Source organism: Coptis chinensis, chromosome 3 (genome assembly GCF_015680905.1).
Source record: "Coptis chinensis isolate HL-2020 chromosome 3, ASM1568090v1, whole genome shotgun sequence".
NCBI classification, from domain to species: Eukaryota; Viridiplantae; Streptophyta; class Magnoliopsida; order Ranunculales; family Ranunculaceae; genus Coptis; species Coptis chinensis.
Window position 1 is genome coordinate 34900053 of NC_141458.1, and position 11138 is coordinate 34911190.

Consider the following 11138-nt stretch of genomic DNA (forward strand, 5'->3'; position numbering starts at 1 on the left):
CCCATTGTTTTCCGGAAGGCACGTTTGCTCGATTATCAGAAGACATTTATACTCAGTTCTAAAGTAGAGTTTTTGTGGACTATGGTTCCGGCGCTTGCAACCACACACTCTAGGGATTTTTAGAAAAGAAAATAGAAGAGGGCCCGGCTACCCAAATGGCGTACTTTCTCTGTTTAAACACATGGAAAGAAGTACACCATCGAATCTATTAGTCTATGTAGACTGGATCATTGAGAAGAGTCTCTTCGACATCTAGAGAGCGCAACTCATGATAATGTTTAAGGCGTTGGCCATTTACTTGAAATTCGCTGTCATCATTTATGTTTTTCAAAGAAATAGCCCCATAAGGGGTGACAGCAGAGACGGTGAAAGGACCAGACCATCGAGTTTTTAATTTTCCTGGAAAAATGTGTAATCTTGAGTTGTACAACAAAACTTTTGACCCCACTTTGAAATCTTTTCTCAATATGTGCTTGTCATGCACTCTTTTCATGTTGGCTTTATAGGATTTCGAGAGATCATAGGCATCACTCCGAATTTCCTCAAGCTCATTTAACTGCAATTTTCTCTTCGCGCCTGCCGCGTTAGTATTATAATTGAGGCTTTTGATGGCCCATAGAGCATGGTGCTCAAGTTCAACTGGCAGATGACAAGGTTTTCCAAAAACGAGGCGATAAGGAGACATCCCTATAGGTGTCTTAAAAGCTGTTATGTATGCCCACAAGGCATCAGATAATCGTAGAGACCAGTCTTTTCTAGATGGATTGACAGTTTTCTCCAAAATTGATTTGATCTCTTTATTAGAGACTTCTACTTGACCACTGGTTTGAGGATGATACGGATTTGCCACTTTGTGCGTGACTCCATATTTCTTTACTAAATATTCAAAAATTTATTGCAGAAATGTTTTCCCCCATCACTAATTATAGCTTTTGGAACACCAAATCGAGAGAAAATATTTTCTTTTACGAAAAAAAATGACCGTTTTATGATCATTAGCACGACATGCCAATGCCTCAATCCATTTTGACACATAGTCAACTGCTACTAGTATGTATAGGAAACCATGTGAATTTGGAAATGGACCCATGAAGTCAATGCCCCATACATCAAAGATTTCCACAATTAAAATGGGATTTAAGGGCATCATATTGCATTGAGTAATACGTCCTAGCTGCTGGCAGCGATTGCATGCTTTGCAATGCTCATGTGCATCTCTAAACAGTGTTGGCCAATAGAATCCACATTCTAGGACCTTGGCCGTAGTTTTCTTACCACTAAAATGACCACCACAAGATTGTTCATGGCAGAAGGATAACACATCATTGTGTTCCCAGTCAGGAATGCAACGGCGGATTAGTTGGTCGGAACAATACTTGAAGAGGTAGGGATCATCCCAGAAATAAAATTTTACAGTGGATAAGAACTTTTTCCAGTCATTATTAGACCAAGATGAAGGGACTTCTTCGGTAACTAAGTAATTTACTATGTCAGCGTACCAAAGGGACGAAAAAATCGAGTACAAGTGTTCATCTGAAAAGGAATCACAGATAGGTTCGGTATCAGTATAAACATCACTGACAAGTCGTGATAAATGGTCTGCAACTACATTTTCGCAACCTCTTTTATCTCTAATTTCGAGAGTAAACTCTTGCAAAAGGAGAATCCATCGGATCAACTTTTGTTTTGCATCTTTTTTCGCTAATAGGTAATGAAGTGCCGCATGGTCAGTGTAGACAATAGTTGGAGAACCCACTAGGTAAGGACGAAACTTATCCAAAGCATATACAACGGCGAGAAACTCTTTCTTAGTGGTGGTATAGTTACATTGAGCTTCATTAAGAGTTTTACTCGCATAGTAAATGACAACTGGCTTATCTTCTCGGCGTTGCCCTAGTACAGCTCCAATAGCATAGTCGCTCGCGTCACACATTAATTCAAAAGGTTTAGACCAATCAGGTGGTTGAATTATGGGAGCGGTAGTTAATGCGGTTTTTAAAATCTCAAAGGCTTGTTTGCAATTGAAACTGAAGTCAAAAACGGCATCTTTAAGCAGGAGATTGGTTAAAGGTCGAGCAACCTTTGAGAAATCTTGAATAAATCTCCTATAGAAACCTGCGTGTCCTAAGAATGCGCGAATGTCTCGAACTGATTTTGGTATAGGAAGTGAAGAAATTTTTTCTATCTTAGCTTTGTCGACTTCGATTCCGTCCTTTGAAACGATATGTCCTAAAACTATTCCTTTTGTAACCATGAAATGACATTTTTCCCAATTGAGAATAAGGTTTTTCTCTTCACAACGTGTAAAATCCTTTTCAATATTTGATAGACAGCTATCGAAAGAATCTCCATATATTGAGAAGTCGTCCATGAATACTTCCATAAAACGTTCAACCATATCACTGAAAATGTGAAGCATGCAACGTTGGAAAGTACCAGGTGCATTGCAAAGGCCGAAAGGCATTCGTCTATATGCAAATGTACCAAATGGACACGTGAACGTGGTCTTTTCTTGATCAGCAGGGTCTATGACTATTTGAAAATAACCTTGAATAACCATCAAGAAAAATGCGAATATGCATGACCGGCTAAGCGTTCGAGCATTTTATCGATGAATGGAAGTGGAAAGTGATCCTTACGAGTGACAGCATTAAGTTTACGATAGTCAATGCATATTCGCCATTTCACTGGGATACGAGCGGAAATGCATTCATCTTTATCATTTCGCACAACTGTAATGCCAGATTTCTTGGGAACAACTTGTATTGGACTCACCCAAACACTATCAGAGATAGGGTAAATAATACCCGCATCGAGTAATTTTAAAACTTCCTCTCGTACCACATCTTTCATAGTTGGGTTTGGTCGACGTTGTGGTTCATGTGACGTCTTAGCATTTTCTTCAAGGTGTATGCGATGGGTGCACACAGTAGGTTCAATGCCTTTAATGTCATCGAGGGACCATCCAATAGCATAACGATGTTGTTGAATGACATTAATTAAACGAGCTTCCTGATCGTCAGTCAATTGTGAAGAAATGATAACTGGGTGACGACCATTTGGATCAAGCTGTACGTATTTTAATTCCGAGGGAAGAGGTTTTAAATCAGGGGTGAGCGGAGTGGGTATTAAAGATTTTTGAGGAAAGTCATCATCCATGCAGTAAACAGATTGATGTTCATCCAAGTTACTAGACATCACAGTCGTAGGGTCAAATAATGGTATTGACTCTAATAACTCATTTACTTCCTATGTATAATCATCGTCCTCAAACTCGGATTCGCTAAAGGAAAGAAATTGGTACACTTCATCTTCTAGAAAAGAGTTTGTTAAATACTCTTGCGTAATGCTGTCAACCCTGTTGACCTCACCATCAATGTCAGGCTCTGGGATTTGTTTCATCAACTTGAACACATTCACCTCGACCGATAGATTTCTGAAAGACATGGTCATTGAACCATCCCTACAGTTAATAAGAGCATTAGCAGTTGCTAGGAACAGACGTCCTAAGATGATAGGAATGGAATCACATGCAACTTCTGTATCCAAAATAACAAAGTCTACGGATAGAAAAAGTCTTGGACTTTTACAATGACGTTTTCCACAATTCCTTTTGGATACTTTATAGAACGATCGGCTAACTGTAGGGTCATGGTGGTAGGTTTGAGCTCATGAAGACCTAGTTGTTTAAATAAGTAATATGGAAGTAAGTTCACACTAGCTCCTAGGTCTAGAAGCGCAGTAGCCGTATATTTGTCACCTAAGGTACATGGAACTGTTGGTCTACCAGGGTCCTTGTATTTGACTATACCATTGTGTTCGGTGATGGATGGAAATTGTTCGGTGAGAAATGCTTGTTGAGGAACATTAGTTCTCCTTTTTATGGTGCACATATCTTTCAGAAATTTTGCATGTTTTGGTAATAGTTTTGAGACATCGAGAAAAGGTAAGTTGATTGTCAAATTTTGAAAAGTCTCTCGAATTTCAGCAAAATTCTCATCATATTTATTCTTTGCCAAGCGTGCAGGAAACGGTGCCTTAGGGCAGAATTTGGCAAAGGGGTCTACTTGCTTGTTTCCTACATTCGGAGATGTTGACTTTGTTGGATCTGGTGAATCCACCGTAGGTTCATTATTGGAAATAGATTCATTTGATCCTTCGGATTCCTTTGGTTGATCATCTGGCATACGTATTTGATTGTCTACAGTTTTTCCAGATCGTAGAGTAGTGATTGCATGCACCTCACCTTGGTTGGGGGTGCTTGTACTAGGTGCATTGGTGAGTTCAAAGGCTGTGTTTGCTGGTTTAGGAACTGCTTGTGCAGGAAACACGCCTTTCTAACTCTTTTCTTGCACCAATTGTTGAAGTGATTGTTGGATAGACGTTAAAATTTGAGACTGTTAGTTCATGTAAGCTAAGAAAGTCTCGTTTGTCCTATCCGTAATAGGTGGCGTAAGTTGTGATTATTGCTTAGAAGTTGTGGATTATAGTTGGGATCTGGATTAGCTGGAACAAGGCTGCGGTTGTTTTGATAATTAGCATTGGAATTATTTTGAAATTAACCTTGTTGGTATTGTTGATTATTTCCTTGGCGGTATGGAATAAAGTTGTTGGTAGGTCGAACAGGTGGATTAGCAAAACCTGGAGGAGCCCCCATCTGTTGGTTATTTTGGCGCCAAGCGAAATTCGGATGTTGTCTCCAAGGTGCATTAGGAATGTTGAATGCACATGCCTCCTCCGACTGTTGAGAAGGGGAGGCATATAACAAATGACAATAAACATCAGGATGGTCAGGACTGAGACAAAGAACACATGGGGATGTGTCAACGTTCATGACCTGTTTTGGAAGTTGATCGTTTACTTGAACTGCAAGGGCATCTACTTTTTTAGTTAGGGATTCTATCAAATTTTTTAATTCGGGATCGGGTTTTACCTCAAAAATAGATGTAGCCTTTGTAACAGTGTCCTTTGATGACCTGGACGACTTAGTGTTACCCCAGTGTGTACCTTTTTCGCTTGTTTTTCAAGAAAAGTATAAGCTTCAGTAGCTCCTTTGTCCATGAAGCAACCTCCGTTCATTATATCAAGAGTTTCTTTTTGATGATCAGACAGACCATTAAAGAATGAACGAACAAGGACAGCTTTATCTAGTCGGTGGTGTGGACATTCTAAGAGAAGATCAGTGAAACAACTCCATGCTTCCGTAAAGGATTCATGAGGATTTTGACGAAAGAATTGAATTTTCTGAAGCATTTCAGTTGTTTTCTTTTGAGTGTAAAATTGAAGCATGAAAACTTGAACTAGTTTATTCCCTGTGTCTATGGACTGTGGCTGTTGTCCTGCTAGCCAAATTGACGCTTTCTCCGCTAAAGTGAATAGAAACAACCGAAGCAAGAGTTGTTCCTTAGAGACGGCTCGATGGTGAAATGTTGTGGCCACTTGTTGAAGCCTGCGAAGATGATTGTACGGTTTTTCGTGTTCCAAACCATGATATATAGGTAACAAACTAAAAATGTTTGGCGGGATACGAAAGTCACCGACAATGTCCTCAAGTTTGATCACGGAAGAAGTCCTCCTTCTGTAATGCGAAGATAGAAGTCCGGCGGGGGCTTCTCGGTTAGTGGAGGATCGCGGGCCATAACGGCGAAGTTAATGGCGACGAAAAGATCTTGATGAAGGTAATTAACAGAAGAAGAACAATTTTTAGGTGAGAACTTACGCAATTGCTTATCGTATTTTCTTCGACGATAGGTATGTTCAAATTCTTTAGTGGAACCAGACCGTAATCTCATACAAGCATAAAATTAGATCTAATTGATAGAAGAAAGTTATTATTACTTGAATTTTATTATTATCTTTAAGCTGTAGAGTTGAACAACGTAGGCCTAAACTGTTGCTAACGTAGCAATGAAGCTAGGAATACGTGTGCATAAACCAACAGCCAGGTCACAAGAGAGATATGAGGGAGGTTTTCCGTGCAAGCACGGTTCTAATTAAGTAACCTCAATCTTTCAAGTTTCCTAAACACCGTTGGAATATGATTATGAATAAGATTTATGGAATTAAAATTTATGCAAGGGCTTAATTAATTTATTTATTTTTTATTATTATTTTTTTTTTAACTAAGATTTATGCAAGGGTGAAAATATAAACATGCAAATACGATCTACTCATACAATACTAGATGCAGTAGCATGTGAAGATACTCTACTCATACGTATAGCTATACGAATAGGCAAGGTGGTGTCATCGATAAATACTTCCATACGTACAGGCAAATATACATCAGTAATACGTATATGTACTCTAATTTGTAAATCGATATTACGTAGACGTATATCAACAGTAACAGGCAAATCTGAATCACTCATACGTATTGAAATACATTAGCATCTGAATATAGTATACGTACGCAGATAAATACAACAAAACTAAACATACAATGTATTATACATAAACTAAAATACGACTCTTGTATTGCATAATAATTCGATTTCGGCAATACTCATTGAGATTGCGAGTGTCATATAGAGAGCTGCTTTACCCCGTAAGGTTTAGAAACAACTTACCCAACTCAGATTTTAACCCTCGTTGGAATGGTCTCCTCTTTCTTGACAAAATCGACTTATTAGACAATACCGTGTACGTATACGTAGAGAAATACTAGACATGCAATAATAGACACTTATACATATAAATATAGATAAGCATACAAAACAGTACCATTGGTATGTACATATACATTAATATGCAATTCATACCCACTTAATCGCATATAAATATTTACGGGCGTATTAACATGGTTCATGTATATTTCTAGCCTAAGACGTAAATAATAATCCATAAACTATTATATTATACTACATACATGGCATTCATGCAAATAACTAAAAATAAAAACAACATTAAAAATCTGGAACTTGTAGCTTCCCGCTAGTCCGCCAAAGAAATGAAACAGACGTTTCAATTCGTCGACGTGATTAATCCCAAAAGATATTCGAAATTTCAGGTACAAGTCCAGAGAGTTAGGCCTGGATATGGATCAGGATTTAGCCGTGGATGTTGGGGCTATTAGATGAGCAGCAAATGAGCAAAGTGCCCCACGAACGCGAGTCCAGACACGCGCACGCGGATGATTATCCCACAATAAGCTCAAATTTTTAGAGCAACCTTATATGTTGATGTAGTTTACGTTCCCAGTCCTAACTTTTTGTACCTGGAAGTAGAGCAAAAAAATTCGAGACAGGTCAGGTCATTTGTTATCGACGACGAAAAAATAAGAAAAAAAACAAAAAACAGCAAAAACAGCAAAAACAAGGGAGGATGAGAGGGGGGTTTCCCCTTGAAGCAAATTCCAATTTGTAGCACAAGTCCTATGCCTTTAGTACAGCAGCGGCGCCATTTTGATATTGCTCTTTTTACTACGTTAGAGATTTACTCTCTAATTTGGCGAAAAAAAACGAATTCAAAGATTTCCTTACTCAGACGATCTTCGTGTTCGTAAAGTTGAAGTAAGGATTCGAACCAACCTAAAGTCTAGGACAACTACAACTTGGTTTTTACTCTTAAGGAACTAGTGAGTAAGTTTAATACTAATACTAGGTTTCTTTCCTACACAAACATTAAGAAAAACATTAAGATTTAAAATCATGCAACTAAGACACAATACAATTTACTAAAGAAAGGGTGGAGAGCTAATCCTCCTCATGTGAAGATAACTTTTGTTGTTGATTTTAATAAATTCATTTTATTCTTCCTAGACTCATAGACAAGTCCTAATAGAAGAAAACTTTATCCCTAACATGTATGGCTCATCTCTAAACTCATACGTGTTAGCAAGTGGAACCAAGCAATGACTTATCTCTAAGCTCATCACTTTGATTCCTAACTAAACACTACACCAACTATCATTTTGGGATAGGATGTAGGTCTAGTTGTTCTTCCTAACCAACTTACCAAACCAACAACAAATATTTTCCCTCACATGAGTTGGATTAACTCTCCAAAAGGGAAGTTAGCTCATGATCCTTGGGAAAAAGGATTACAAGTTAGAAGTACAAAAAGAGAGAGAGAAAAAGGAAGAAGAATACTAACCATCTAAACTCACTTGTTTTCTATTTATTTTCTAGAAGAAAACCAAAGTTTCCTCCATTAAAACTATTACAAGCTTTTTTTACAAAACTAAAAACTAAATAATAAAAATGACTAAGGAACTAAAATAATACAAGGTAAGGAAAACAAGTCAAGGGAGTAAATGGAGTGTCCCCCCCTTGTTTTGGTTTCTTCTCCATTTGAGAGAAATCTCATTTCCTCCCATGTGAAACATCAAACCACATTTACTTCATTTTTATCCACCACATTAAAACAAAGTGACACCTTGCATTTTTTTTCACTATTAACACCTAATCTAATTACTTACATGCAAGGTGTCAACTTTGCACCAATAATTTGTCATTTTTGTCTCGACATGCTCCATGATTGATGACTAATCCAATCTTACGGGCCCGCATAGTGGGTCCTATGTGCAGTCCACACTACAACAGAAGGGGTCTTTAGCAGCGCACCCTTTTGCAACGCAAAAAATTATTGCTACAAGTCACGTATTGCGACGCCTTTTGGGGCTGCAAAAAATTTGGCGTGCTATCAATTTTCTTGTAGAGGGATTTATGTACAGCAACGCCTCTTGCGTTGTAAATGGTTGTAATTATATTTTCTAAAAAAACAGAAAATACAATTTAAAACGCGGTTGTCGCTGCTAAAGCTTAATGGATCATTTGCGATGCTGTTTTCGTTGTAACAATTTTTTAGGAATGTACACGTTAATCTGGTATAACCTCTGTTGCGATGCAAGTGGCGTTGTTGGTGGGCCTCTTGTGGGCGGGCCTAGTTTAAATTGGCACTCGAACTAAAACTAAAAATTGAAATACCAAAATTAAAAACTCGAAGTCTCGAACTAAAAACCAAAAAATTGAAATACCAAAACTGAAAAACCCGAAAAAACTTTCTTTATTTTCTCTAACCCTTACTTCAACCAGCACTCCCCCAAATTGGCAACGAATCAAAAGTCCAAAACACTCCTCAGTCCTCACATCTATTGACAGTAAGCTAACGATCTCTCTTTCACCCTCTCTCTCCCTTTGATTTTGATAACCCAAGCTTTGATTTTTTCAGGTTCGTTCATTACTCGGGCATAATTGACTTTGGTTCTTTTTGGGTTTATTTTACAGGTTGATTTGAAGTGGAAATTAGTTATGGATAAAAAAAAAAAATGGAATTTTTAATTTTGTAGGTTGGGTGCTATTTTCATTAGTATTCTTTTGCATTTGGAAATGAATTAGAGTTTTGGTTTTGGCGTTGGGCTACTTTTGGTTGTTCTCTTATATTGTTTGCCATCTAATTCTTATGTCTATGTTTTTTTTTGGTCATTTGTTGTTGGATTTTGGTTGCATCGACCTTGACAAGTGCTTCAAGTATTCTTCCCCGTTTTTTTTTTTAATTGACAACGATTGCACATTTCGAATTCTATTGCATCCCCAAAAAATTAATATTTTATTTTATAATCTAGAACTTGTGCTTGATAAATATGTAAAGGCATGTGAAAAGTTTCATCCAATTTGATACACTCTAGAAAGGGTCTTTATATTTGCAAAATAATACTCTGAATAGTATTCACATATGTACAACGAATAATTACTTAGTTGGTTACCTCAACTTTTGTTATGTTGCACAGATTTTAGGCTTAGCTTTTTTTTCTGCTAATAGTTAAACTTTTTGCTATTTTTTTTCCCCCGAATCGATAGACCTTAAAGTCAAATACAATTGCTTGTGAGCTTAAGCTCAAAAACAATGTTGATGTTTACAATCACACTCTTTGCGGCGATGACACTTGTGCAATTTGCTTCTCAAGTAGAAAGTCCCCTTATTGAATTTTCTATTTTTTTTTTCACGGAGTTCGAACTGGTGAAGAAGTGTTTGGTTGGAAAATGGAGAGGCCTGATTATCTTACTGCCCCTTGACATTGCGATGGATATGTTAGTTGGGACTCGGTATCGGTCATAGTGTCTTAATAGGATGCTTAACCTGCAGTTGATGATTTGGAGACATGGTCTTTGCATCTTGTAGGTTTACAAGTCAGATTTAAAGAAATTTACGCTCTTGTATTTTCACGAGGTTTGATTGATGAACAAATTAGGAAGAAAGAATGGATTGATTTTGACCTTTTAGTATCTTTTTGTTTTATTCGGGGAATACTATAAAGGGATATGGTGGTTCATGGGGCACCTGCAATTGCTATATCCATGACCCTTTCCCCGGCCGGGAAGTGTTTAACATGGAGCCGTTTGTTGGAACATCCGAGAATGCAGCTTCTTTTCTTTTCCATAAATTAGACTATCTTGTCTCCGGTACCTCTTTTTCTTAAGATGTCGTTTCATATCCCAACCATTATATGACTTATGAATTATTATTTGCAGCCGTCTAAGCTGCAGTAAACACATCAAATGCCGCAATAAAACTTAAAGATGCCATAACAAAGAGTCTTTGCTTCTTCAGGGGGATTCTAAATCTGTTTTTTTTGGTAGTAGATTTAACTCTAGATTCTAGTCTTAGAATGATTGGAAAACTGCTATTAATCGATGAGAAACAAAAACGATGTATTATCATTCTTCAGGCTTACATAGAATCTGCTGAAACCATGGTTGAGGATGATGTTGCTTCAAATAAAGCTATTGGTTCATATGGAGCAAGCTTTATTAAGAATACTCTAAAGGATTCTAAGAACATTTCTATTTTAACTCATTGCAACACTGGCAGGTGCTCGGATTTTGCAATATTGTAGACTTTCGCGTTATTCTATCGATCTAGTAAGAGCTTATGTAAAATAGGTTCTGATACATTCACCCTGTACATTGTTTCAATAGTCTTGCAACAGCTAGATATGGTACTGCCCTTAGAGTTATCCGTGGACTTCATACTGATGGGGTCCTTGAAAAGATCAACTAGTCTTGACATTAAGTTTTACACAGGCATGTCATACACTGAGAGTCTGTGACAGTACGATTGTCAAATCTCTCTCCCTCTCTCTCTCTTCTAGTATCCAAACGGGGGTCATTTTATTCTATTTTGCAGGGAACCTGGGG